The 13,767-nt window shown below is 35.4% G+C and overlaps 1 non-coding gene across 1 annotated transcript; it reads right to left on the reverse strand.

Moving 5' to 3' along the window:
* Positions 1 to 11,305: 11,305 nt before the first annotated feature.
* Positions 11,306 to 11,408, reverse strand: LOC132604677 (U6 spliceosomal RNA). Its single transcript, XR_009568792.1, has one exon. It is a non-coding gene; the product is annotated as a U6 spliceosomal RNA (small nuclear RNA).
* Between the last annotated feature and the right edge of the window lie 2,359 nt (positions 11,409 to 13,767).

Below are 13,767 nucleotides of genomic sequence, written 5' to 3' on the forward strand. Positions count from 1 at the left end.
GACTTAGTTATTCTTTTCAAATCAGTAAATCCGTCTGGCATTTGATTTGCTATTTTCTGCAAGTGGATGATCTTCTGGATCTGCTGCTCACATATAGGGGCACGTGGATCAAAATGAGATAGTGATGAAACTTTCCACGCAATTTCTATTTTGGTTTCTTGTTTTCTCTCTCCCCCTAATTGTGGGAAATTTGTTTCATCAAATCGACAATCTGCAAATCGTGCAGTGAATAAATCTCCCGTTAATGGTTCAAGGTAGCGAATAATAGAGGGTGATTCAAACCCAACATATATTCCTAACCTTCTTTTGGGGCCCATCTTAGTGCGTTGTGGTGGTGCTACTGGCACATACACAGCACAACCAAAGATTCGGAGATGAGCAATATTTGGTTCATGACCAAATACTAATTGTGACGGGGAGTATTTATTATAATGAGTCGGTCTGAGGCGAATAAGGGATGCTGCATGTAAGATAGCATGACCCCAAACGGTAGTAGGCAACCGTGTTTTCATAAGTAATGGTCTTGCTATCAATTGCAAACACTTAATAAATGACTCAGCAAGACCATTTTGGGTATGAACATAAGCTACAGGATGTTCAACCTTTATCCCAACTGATAAACAATAATCATCAAAAGCTTGGGATGTAAATTCTCCAGCATTATCAAGACGTATAGCCTTAATAGGATAATCTGGGAACTGTGCCCTTAAGCGTATTATTTGTGCCAATAATTTCGCAAACGCCAGGTTGCGAGACGATATGAGGCATACATGAGACCACCTCGAAGACGCATCTATTAGAGCCATAAAATATCTGAATGACCCACAAGATGGGTGAATAGGTCCACATATATCCCCATGTATACGCTCTAGAAAAGCAGGGGGTTCAACGTCAACTTTCTATTGTGATGGCCTAATAATCAATTTGCCCTGATGACAAGCGACACATGAAAATTCACTACTTTTAAGAATCTTTAGGTTCTTAAGTGGATGCCCATTTGAATTTTCAATAATTCGTCTCATCATTATTGATCCAGGATGACCCATTCGGTCGTGCCAAAGCACAAAAGTTCCTGAATCGTTAAACTTCTGGTTTACGATTGAGTGTGCTTCAATTGTACTAATTTCTGCATAGTACAGGCCAGAAGACAAAGTTGGTAATTTCTCCAAAACATATTTCTGGCCGGAGACATTGTTTGTAATAATAAGATATTCATCATTTGTTTCATTTAATGTCTCGACGTGATACCCATTACGGCGAATATCTTTGAAACTCAACAAATTTCTTGGAGATCTAGAAGAGAATAATGCATCTTCTATAACAAGTTTCGTCCCCTTAGGTAAAAATATAGTAGCTCTTCCGGAGCCTTCAATTAATTTTGAATTTCCAGAAATTGTACTAACATTTCCCCTTTTCTTAAGCAAGTGAGAAAAGTATTTCTCATCTTTGAATATGGCATGCGTTGTCCCACTATCAATCACACAAATATCTTCACGATTGGTCATTGATCCAAATAATATTTGAGGATTTTCCATATATTCTTCAAAACGAAAGAATAGATAAAGTAAACATCGAAGTAGATATTATGATTAGGCAAAGCATTACACATACTTTATTACATATATTACTATTAAACAAAGCATTACACACACTTCATTTACATAACTATGGAAACATAACCACATTAGCTAATAGAAACGACATGTATGAAATATCTAAGTTATTACAGATCCATCACCGATCAGATGATCTATTTTCCCTTCAGGCTGTTCAAAGAAATCTGCCACATCTAGATGCATGAGTTCAACATTATCTTCAGAAATGAAATTTGCTTCGGCATTCTTTTCGGCCTTTTTGAGGGAGGCCTAATATAGCTCAACTAGGTGCTTTGGCGTACGACAGGTACGTGACCAGTGCCCCTTTTGTTACACTTCGGAAAAATCCTCCATTGTTGTCCAAGTGAATGGACCCGCGAGGAGTACGAGTATCCGATGTTTTCATGAGTAAGAAATAACGTTTGACGACCCTAAGTAAGATTTCAAAGGCAATTGCAATGAAAGGTAGGTTATGCTCCACAATGACTAATTATAGGTTTTGAAAATGTGAAAAGTTGCAGGTTTGCATTTTGGCCATTTGGTCGTAAAATGAAATACGGACCGTAAAGTGGTATACGGTCCGTAAACTGCCATGTCGTATTTCAGCTTCCAAAAACTTCAAATTTCTGCCAAATGATCAAATGGTTAAATACGACCTGAAATACGGACTGTAAAGTGGTTTACGGCCCGTAAACTGTGTCCGTAAATCACCACGTCTCAGCTTGAGTTTCTGGTTCTCTTATGATTAAACACGACCACAAAGGACGGACCGTAAATCGGAATATGGACCGTAAACCAAATTTACGACCACTGTGTTGTTCACTCCAGACCAGATTTTAAGTCATTAAATAAGGGATCCAAGTTTATTATTTCATTTCCACATTTCATCCCTTCTCTCTAAAACATCTCTCTACATTTATTCCACAAGATTTCAAGGATTATTATTCATCAACAACACAAATCAAGTGAATCAAGTGTAAGGAAACCCATTAAGATTATTCAAGTCAAGAAAATCTTATTGAAGGAAAACTAGGGTTTTTGCTCAAGTGAAGTATTTCGACCAAGGCTCGTTCCTACAACCTCTAAGGTAAGATTTATGGTATTTATATGTGGTTCAAGGTAGTTGAGAGTTAAAATGCTTGGACATTAGATGAGTATAGAAATATGGGTTATGGATGATGAATAGTGACATTTTGAGAGATAGTTTGAATTGAACCATGATTCTTGTTGTGTTGTGATATGAATGTGTTATAAATGATGTTAAGATCATGAAAATGGGCATTGTATATGAATGAACGAATTCAGGTGATATGACCATGAATATGGGTGAATTGGGGGCGAATTAAGAAATCTAGATAATGTGGTTAATGTAAATGATTAATGGCCATTGTTATGGTATTGTGAATGTATTGTTGACGTTTGGGAGTTGATATACGTTATGGAGGAATGTAGTATAAATAAAGGAGATGTTGTCCGATTTTCTCTAGCTTTAGTCATATATGCTAGCTATCGATTCTAATGATAGTATGACTTCAATGAAGATAGAAACTCTAGCATTGGAGGAGAACGCGCAAGTGTAGAGTAGTTGAACGGAAAAGGTATGTAAGGCTAACCCTTCTTTCATAAGGCATGTTTCTTTGGCCGAACGCCTAAATCTTCTATAAGTCTATGATGTCTTTCAAATGATTTGATCTTCCGAGCTAGTAAGCTCACGATTCTTGATACGCTACGATCGTACTAGTTTCTCGTATAACGAGTAAGCCTATAAAGACAGATGTGACGAATGACGATAACAGTGATAATGATATCGATGACGATGATGCTTATGAGCTAGTATGTGTATGTATCTATGTATGAATATTATGGAACCCCGAGCTTATGAGGCCGGGTATGATATGTAAATAAGTATGTATACGATTACGAAACGCGCGCACACCTCTGCAGATGGTACGGACAACCCTGACGCCTTGGTAGGGCCAGGTAGATGTAACCCTGAGGCCTTGGTAGGGCCAGGTATGAGTAACCTTGAGCCTTGGTTGTCCAAGTATGTATGAAACATCGATCCTACGTGGTCGGGTATGCTATGTAAATGCTATGTACATGATATGAATACGAATATGATATGGCTATGTATATAAATGTGAATGAGGGGCATGTATGCGAATACGAGCACAAATATGGTACGGGTACTATTATGAATACGGATAATGATGTATGTACACAAACACGTATTAGAAATGGAAAGTTCCTAAGAAAGGCAAGTAAGTGCATATAACGATGATATTGTCATCTCCCATTCTATGTTATTTCTTATGTTGCTATCTATGCTTCTATATTGATATTGATCATGCTTTACATACTCAGTACATTCTTCGTAATGACGTCGTTTTGTTTATGGACGCTGCGTCATGCCCGCAGGTGCACAGGGAGACAGGCTTGATCCATAGCCGTTTTCTCAGAGATTACATAGCAGAGCTCCATTTCATTCAGAGCCATAACTTTTGGGTACTTATTCTTTTGTGTACATAATTATGGGCATAGCGGGGTCCTGTCCCGCTTATGTGATATGTTATACTCTTCTTAGAGGCTCGTAGACATGTGTGTGTGGTTAGATGTGTTTGGCCTTGTCGGCCTATATTTTGTATACCATTTTGTTAGCCTCGTCGGCCCGTGTATATTGATGTGGCATAGATGCCTGTGATGATATAAAGAGGTTGTTGTCCAAAGGGGACTAGTATGATTGATGGATAGAAATGTATGTTTTTACTATGTGGCTCCCCTAGATGTTATGTGAAAGTATGTCAAGGGGTGCCCGGGTGGGATAGCACCGGGTGCTCGTCGCGGCCCCCTAGTCGGGTCGTGACACCTTTCCTCCACATCGGAAGCATTTATTTTCTGAATTTTTCTTTTGCACAGCTTCATGCTTTTCATCCTTCATTTTACACTGCTGGTGGTGAAGGGTATTATTTGGTGCAAGACGAGAATCATGATTAAAATTCCTTCCTCGACCACGACCATGACCACGACTGGGGCTACGACCTCTTCCACGCCTAGAATGACAAAAATTTGCCTCATTCACTTCAGGGAATGGGGCAGTACCAGTGGGTCGACTTTCATGATTTTTCATTAATAATTCGTTATGTTGTTCAGCAACTAAAAGATGTGCAATGAGTTTACAATATTTCTTGAACCTCATTTCTCGGTACTGCTGCTGCAGGAGCATACTCGAGGCAGGAAAAGTGGAGAATGTTTTCTCCAGCATATCATGCTTAGTAACATTTTGACCACATAATTTTAACTGAGAAATAATTTTAAACATTGCAGAGTTATATGCCTTAATAGATTTAAGATCTTGTAGCCTTAAATGGAGCCAATCATAATTTGCTTGCGGTAGTATGACCATCTTCAGGTGATCATATCTATCTCTCAGATCATTCCATAGCGTAAGAGGATCTTTAACCGTGAGATATTCCATTTTCAAATTCTCATCAAGATGATGGCGGAAGAATATCATTGCCTTGACACGGTCTTGGTTTGATGTCTCATTTTTATCTTTGATGGTGTTTGCCAGACCCATCGCATTAAGGTGAATCTCGGCATCAAGAATCCAAGACATATCTATTGCCGGATATATCTAAGGCTACAAATTCACGTTTAGTAAGATTTGCTATTAGTAAAGGGAAAAAGAAAGTCAATACCTTCGAGACCTTTAAAGTATTTGCTCGAGATAACAGAGTCTCGTGCTGATAACGTTGTATAAAATAAAGACTAAGTTAATTCATAAAGTACAAAAGGTACTAAATGATGAAATAGGTAAGATAGTACGTAACTATTGCTTTGTATTAATATTACTTCTGTCACACCCCATTTTAACCCGGTTGGATTTAAGGAGTATGACGTATTGGTGATTCCTGTTTATTTGTGTTAAGGAGTCGCCACCTAATTAATTTAACGGTGAATTAGGACACCTAGATATTAGCTAAGGCAAAGTTAGAACTAAACCTCAATTAATAGTCTGCTAAACCAGTGTGATTCTAGGTAAGGGCTCTATATTATCCTAAAGGGAAGGGGTTAGGCATTCTTTAGAATCCGTTAACTTACGGTTATCCGACCAAACTTAGATTAATTAATTAGGGCTAAAGATGCAAATATAATATTTAAGAAAATAATTTGGTAAGTTATTGCTAATGTTTAGGAAGATAAAATGTAATAATGTTATTTAAAATAATGCTTATAGATATTACTAAGGTTTAAAATGAGAAATATTAGCTAGAATAAGACGAATAGAAAATATGTTAATTTATAGAGGAAGGAAATTTCAAATGACGTTTGGCAAAAGAAGGTTTGAAATGTTAAGTAACACTTAAAAAATATGTTGATATAATTTTAGATACTAATACCGTTTAAAATAAAACTTGTAAAAGATAATTTGCATATGAGTAATAGTTTTAATAGAAGATTTCGCAAATTTAAACTTTGAATAAGATAGTGTGATATGAATATGTAGAAAAATCTAGACTATTCTTTAAATGAAAAAGCAAAAGGAAGTGAGTTTTCTTTCTCTTTCAAACATTATTTAATTATGCCTGGTTAAAATATATAATTGGGCGAACCTTGAAACCAATATTCATAAAATATGCTTGAGTTTATTATGTGTATTAGTGACGTTTTGAAATGTATGTGATAGTAAGCATAAATTGTGGTTCCTTTGGCCAAATGATGTAGTCATGCTATTTCGAAAATCAATTACTCAAATAAATATTATAGATACAATGAATAGTTTTAAACATAGAAGTGAATGTGATTTGTGAAATTAACTACCCATTACTAGACTAAAACCCCTAATGTCTAAAGTTTCTCTTAATTAACAAGCACAAATGTTAGTCATACAATATAAGTTAAGTGCACGTAGAAATAAATAAGAAAATAGAATAGGTATAAGATAAATGGGCTTGGCCCATTTGGATTGCAGTGATCCGTTTGCACTGGGCTCCAGCCCAATAATAATGTTTGTTGTCGCGGTACTGTTGTTGTTCACATTTATTGGGCTTAAGCCCAAATTTTATTTCCTGGTTTGGCTGCGGATTGGCTGACTCAAGAAGAGAAATTGCGTTGAGCTTTTAACCCAACATCAAACGTGAAGGAGGACGAGTCCCGAATTGGGACTCCATTTCTCGATGTGTACATGTAAAGAAAAAAATGAAGATCAGTGACCAGGAAATGCATGCAAATAACGAACTCTAAAAAAAAGAGACAAAGAAAGATATGCACTGTTGCGTGGCAGATCTGTTATAAGCTAATGGATCCTTAATATGACTTCAAAAGTAAAAGAGAAAACACAGGGGGCACACGACTAATGTCCAGACTAAGAAGTATAAAAATTAGGCAACTATCACTAATAGTACACTGAAATTGAACCCATAACATCATAAACCGGATTAGCATTCAAATTGGTGGAAATTTAAAGAAAAGCAACCTTAAAAGAAAGAAAAGACCTGGATAGCTAATTACTTCGACTACAAGTTCAGTTCCAAACAAGCATACGTGACACGAGACAAATACTAACGACCGAAGCAGGATATTACATTCAATTAGGGTGGGGGCTGGAAACAGAGGAATCACGCAGGGGTTCTCAGCCTCAAATACAGTAATTAGGCTCAGAATGAAGTAGAAATTTAGTTCCAAATCCGGACAGAAATTACATTTTTTAAAAAAAGTGCAGCAGTTCACGGCCCAAAGTGTACAATAAAATGACTAAGATTACAGCAGTTCGAGGCCGTGAATAAAGAAAAAAACAAACAGTTAAAAGGCAATACTTCCTGGCTCAAAACGAAGCAGCAAAGTGATTAACATGCAGCAGCAGTTTCGACACCAAAAGGGTAGCGGCAAAGTAACTAGTGTGCACCAACAATTCTAGGATATTATTGAACGTCTAAAGGAGCATTATGTTTTACAATGAGCCGAACAGTTTTAACATAAGAGGCGAAATGGACCAGCAAACACATGATGCATTATGTGCGCATAACAACGTTGCAAACATGATTTTCAGAATAATCTAGACGAATATGGAAAACTTGGTTCCTAGTATTTTAAGAAATACATAGCCTCATCTCTACTTAGAATTGTAGAGGTTAATACTATGGATTCATTACACTAATCTGAACATCAGCGTCTAGCCCAAACCAAAACTTTAAAACAAGACTTCTAAAATTAGTATTTCACAAAGAAAGAGATAGAGTGGGATAAGAGATCGACAATCACATCATAAACTTAGCCATATCGATTCATTCAACATTATGGCTTAAACCGAAAGGACAAAGAGTAGGCTGATTACAGAAATGAATTTCGATCGCTTAAGTTAGTTAGTTTTGAAGTCGTCATAACAAAAGGAATTCTGCAAGTGGAATCCCAACTACACATGTATTAAGATTTGAGAATCATATTAGCAGCAACTATGTTATCGATCATTGAACCACTATTAGCTAAATACAAAATATATGCGAATCCTATCAAGCTGCTAATTAAAACTAGATTAATTAACAACAGAATACACACAATCGACTTGACTGGAATGACAGATACGCATGAACATATGAGCATTTATAAACTGAAATCAAAGCAGACCACATTAACACATAAACATGTAAGACTGTTAACTACTAGACTGGAAAAACTAAACTGAAACGTGAGCGTATGAACATTATTAAAACCGAAGTTAAACTGATTAAAACATGAATTAAAAATAGCTTTAAATAATCCTCTGAACATTATCAGATTTACAAAGTGAGCATATAATCTCCAAAACAGGACCAAAATACTTAACGTACATTAAACAATGTTTAATTTACATAATCAAGCTAAAAAGAAGAAGATAAGCTGCTTAGCAAAATCATAATCCAAGCATAATCGCATTATGTAGTTTCCCTCAAACTGATAAATGCATACTAGTCACATAATTAACATCATGCTAATCACATAATTAACAGAAAAAGCAACTCAAACAGCAGATGCTATAAAGTATAAGAGAAAAAGGATTATGGGATAGAGGACAGGCTACTATTTTTTGTACATATTTATTAAACGGCCAGGTAACAGCTAATTCACATTTTTTTTTATCTTAAACAAACACTCTAATCACATTTGATATAATTTGGTAACAGCTAACTCACAAACATGTTTTGAACTAGACTAGGGCATAATGAAGGCAAACCAGCCCCAAACAATCAAAAAATGAAAACAACAAACCACATCATATTGGCATTTTAAGCATACCCTAACGACAATTAAACTAAAACAGCATAAAGCGCACAAACATATTATGTGCAAGAACTGAAAATAAATGAAAGGAATTGAGTTTTCTGACCTTCTTCAGGTGCAGCGAAATGAGGCGCGGAGTCTCGATTTATCCTCGAACACCACTAAATCCGAACTTGCACGCGCTCGAATTCAAACAAATATTAAAGCAAAACAGAAGAGAATTTAATGTTCGAGACAATGTCTAGAAAATGAAAAAAAAACTGATATTTTACAGGGGACCTCGTACGATTAGGGACTGGTATTTTAGAGGTATTCGAAGCCGAAGAATTCAATATTTTGGGAATTTTTGTAACTGAAAAAGAAGACCTAGTTCTTGAGGGATCGAAAAATATTCCAGTTTCTTTGGGGCTTTCATCGATCCAAAATCGATTCTTGGGGATTTACCAAAAAAAGAACCTCAGATCCTAGGGGGTTTCGCCTCTCCCCAGCCTCCCCAAATGGAACCTAAAATTGAGTATTTATAAGAACAATTAGGGTTTGCTACGAAAAAAAAATGAGTGAGGAAAGAGAGAAGAGCGGGGGGACAAGGTTGAGTGGGATGTCGGAGAGGCATGGGTGTAGCAGTGGCGTGATGGTGTCAGACGCATGGTGTAGTGGAGGCGTCGTGGGGGAGACGATGACGATGAAAGAGAGAAGTGGGGAACGACAAGGTGAAGTGGAGGACAGAGGTAATCGTGGGAGTGACAGTAGCGAGTGGAGATGATGATGGTGGAGACAGGTGTGGTGCGGCGTGGGGTGTGTCAGAGGTGTCGGTGATGAAGTGGGAGTCACGAAGGGGGTATGGGTGTGGTGGAGATGGCGGTGATGGAAGAGGGAAAAGGAGGGGCGGCGTTAGGGTTTTTTGGGGGGAAGAGGAAGAGAGGCGGAAGGAAGAAGGAGGCGGGTGAAAATGTGGGGAAGCCCTGAGGGTTTCCCCCTTTTTTGGACGAAAATGGGTCGGACCCAGTCCATAAATGGACTGGGTCAATTTTTTAGACTGGGTATTAAGAGAATAGGCTAATAAATTAAAACACGGATTATTCTAAAAATTGAGATAAGAGATACGGACTAGTCCAAAAATATTAGGGGTTAATCGGACTTTGGTTTGGGGTCCGATAAGTCAAAATACGGACTGAGTGCAAGAAATAGTTCGGCTTCTAAATTTGAATAAGAGACCTATTTAAATAACTTGTGTTAAAATATTGATCGACATGAAATGCGCAAACATTAATGCTCAGATAAAAAATGGCGTTGTAATAGCCGTGTAATAATATTCCGAAAATCCACAGTAAGATAAATACTATTATTTAATTATACAAAGATAAATGCGATGCGTGCGCGTAAGCTGGTAAAATGCCGAAATGATAAAAAATTATGAATTTATAATAATAGTAATAAATAATAATGATAATAATAATAATACTAATAATAATAATAATAAAAATGCGGTAATAGTAATAAGAATAATTAATAGAATAATGCAATAGCGATATTGATAAGAGGCTAATAATTATAGTAAACATAATATATATATTTTTATTTTTTCCAAAAATATTAGAAGCGCGAAATAGGTATTTCGGAGGAGAGGCGGGACAAAATTGGGTGTCAACAACTTCTACTCCACTCAACATTGCATATGTGCTTCCTATTTATAGGAGCAACATACGAAGAATATTTACAACAGTTGCCTCTTTTACTTTAATTTTTAATACCACCACATGCACAACAACAACAAATGTTGTTCCAAATTTTAACACTATCTATTAAATGTTAAATTCATATGTTCACGGCACTCATTACCCAATGTCCGAGAGTATTTGACATGCATATTCACATAATAAAATTTAAGAAGAAGAAGCTTATGGGTTATCTTTCTACTAATCTAACCTCCAACGTCTCTCGGGATCAACAAGGGACATGTTGTTATAGAGGCAAATAATTTTTTGGGTGTTAATAGAGAGATTGAATCGAAAGCGGACATGCTAAGCTCATTAACTAGATCGGCCTGTATGTACCTGTGCTAACTCTTCTATCTGTAATGATGCTTGAAAGAGGAAATTCTCTGAATTATTATCATATTAGTAGGTGCAGAAAGCAAATTTTAATATATACTTATTGAAAAACTCAAAGAGATTGCTTAAATAAATCACATATATGATATAGAACCGAAATATTATAGAACAGGTCGAGTAAAAAAGCAAAACCCAAAAAAATGATTGGGAAATTTTTTTGTCTTTTGGGTGTTAAGAGAGATATTGAATCGAAAGCGGACATACTAAGCTCACTGACTAGATCGGGCTGTCTGTACCTATGCTAACTCTTTTACCCGTAACGATGCTTGAAAGAGAAAAATCTCTAAATTATCATCATATTAGTAGGCGCAAAAAAGCAAAACCCAAAAAAATGATTGGGAAAAAAATTTGGACCATTTCTCGATTTGTGCGTGTCATCCTTACGCAGGGGCCATGCTAATCTTCTCTGTATCGTTCCAATTTTATCGGATGTCCCCGAAGGGACAAGTACAGGTGTTAATGTTCTGCCATATAAACTCAGCTAAGAAGCTTTCTCATTCGATGTGGGAGAAATAGCTTGCTATGGCATGGGCCTGAACGAAGCCCAGTTGTGCCTGGACTTAATCATAATGGGCCGTCCTCTTTCTTATCTCTTTCACTGGACAAATTACCTTGCTAAAGCTGGGTTATAATTTGGAAGGGAATTTTTGGTCTTCCCCTTGACCATTGAGAGAGAAAAAAAAGAAAGATATACAATAGCATTTTTGATTGGACAAGCGTACTTTTATAATTAATCTTTTTACTAGGTATTTAAAATATAATGTATATATAAGACATATTAATATTGATTTGTAATTAAGTATTTAAAATACATACTTCATAAAAATACACATAAAGCACCCAACTCAGTTCTTTTATTAATCGGTTCAATGCATTTGATATATTGGGTTATATAATTCATTACAATTGCCTTCTTCTCAAATTGAATAAAATATCAAGCACAAGTATCTGTACTTTTCATTTATCTTTCTTTTTCTTTGATTTCTATACCCAAAAATGAATATTAGCACGGAAAATTCTCAAGCAGAATTTTTGCAAATTAAAAGGCTTAATATCGCCCTCATAATTCCATTTTCATCTTATATGAAGAATTTCATTATGACTCCATCTATTTGTTTTCTTATGTATTTATCATTTGCCCGTATGATTTTAAGTTTGTAAATATTTACACTCAAGAGTTTAGAAACTATTTTTATTAGAGTACTTGATTTTAGACTTTTAGCATACACTAAGCCCCGTTTGACCATAAGAATTATTCACTTTTTTTTAATTTTTTTTCCACTTTTTTCGAAACCAGCATTTGATCGAGAATTTCAAATACAAAATTATATTCCAAAATATCAAAAACTTCAAAAATTTATTTTTAAAAAAATTTCACTTTTTTACATTTACATTTCATCAAAAACTATAATTTTAAAAATTATGACCAAACACAGACACAACTCCAACTCCAAAATTTCAAAAACAAGTGATTTTTTTTTTTTTATTATATCTATGACAAACAGGGCCAAGCTGTTGGAAAAATATAAATCAAGAATACAAAAATGAAGGCTGAAAAACAAGCATAGCTTTGAAATACTTTCTTAAAACGATATTTAACTCTTTCTCTTTCTTCTATTACAAGATATAGTTATAAATTAACAAATAATAAACAAAATAGATATGAAAAAAAAAATAAACAAAATTTCATGTGTTCAACACCAATGTTGTAAGATCTTGTTACACTAATTGACAATTATAGCAGGTTATTTACTGTACTTTGAGCTTACTCCCGCCGTCTCAATTTATGTTGTATATAGTTTGACTATGTAAGAAAAAAAAAAGAAGATTTTTTAAAAAATTTGTAATCTAAAATAAGCGATAGATATATACGTGACAGTAACTCATTTCATTTAAAGATAAAAAATAAATTTTAAATTAAATTATTTTAAATATACTCCCTCTGCCCCGTGACACACATTTTTTTCCGTCTCAAAAATAATATCATTTTTTATAAAAATAATTTAATTTTATGAGATGATTTTGCCCACAAACTTAAAATCTTTCATTTCTTTCTAAAATATCATGCCTAGTCACGCGGTACCACCTAAATTGAAACGGAGGGAGTAGAAATGAATTATTCAATTTTGAGACAGATTAAAAAGAATAGTGTATTACATAAATCAATATAAGGGGAGCTTAAATTAAGATAAACTATTGAGTAACATGTGAAAAAAAAAAAAAAAAAAAGAAGTAGCATACCAAAGTAGAGTGAAGACACTGAAGCTTAAGCTGAAACTTTGTTGGAGCAAAAAGTAATTAAAATTTTGAAAGAACAATAAGTTTTAGTTTGTGTGTTTTTCAGTAATTAGAGGCTCAGATGTGCAAAGAGATCGGACGAAGGAGAGGCGACCACGCCATGGCTGCAGATTTGCCAAGCCAAGATACGGGTCGGATAGTCTCCATGCCCGACCCGGTTAGCCCAGAATTAATCCGAATAAAACATCATTATCATCACTGCCTCTATTATTAGCATTGAATCAAGAAGGAGATAAACAACCAACAAAGACCAAGAAACAGAGACATTAAAAACAGCATATGGATGTAGTTTTTGAGTAATATAGTAGTATTGCATGTACAATGATCCAGTAATTACCAGGAAATTAAAATGAATCCAAGGGTTGTTGGTTTATGATTTTTTTTGTTTTTGAAAAATCATAGGGTAAACAGAGAGGGGCAACCACCCTTGTAAAGTAAATCCCATAACTCTCTGTTTTTGCCTCATTTTCTTACTGAGCTAACCTTTCTTTGCTAGGGAAATTTTT

This window comes from Lycium barbarum, chromosome 7 (genome assembly GCF_019175385.1).
Source record: "Lycium barbarum isolate Lr01 chromosome 7, ASM1917538v2, whole genome shotgun sequence".
Lineage (NCBI taxonomy): Eukaryota > Viridiplantae > Streptophyta > Magnoliopsida > Solanales > Solanaceae > Lycium > Lycium barbarum.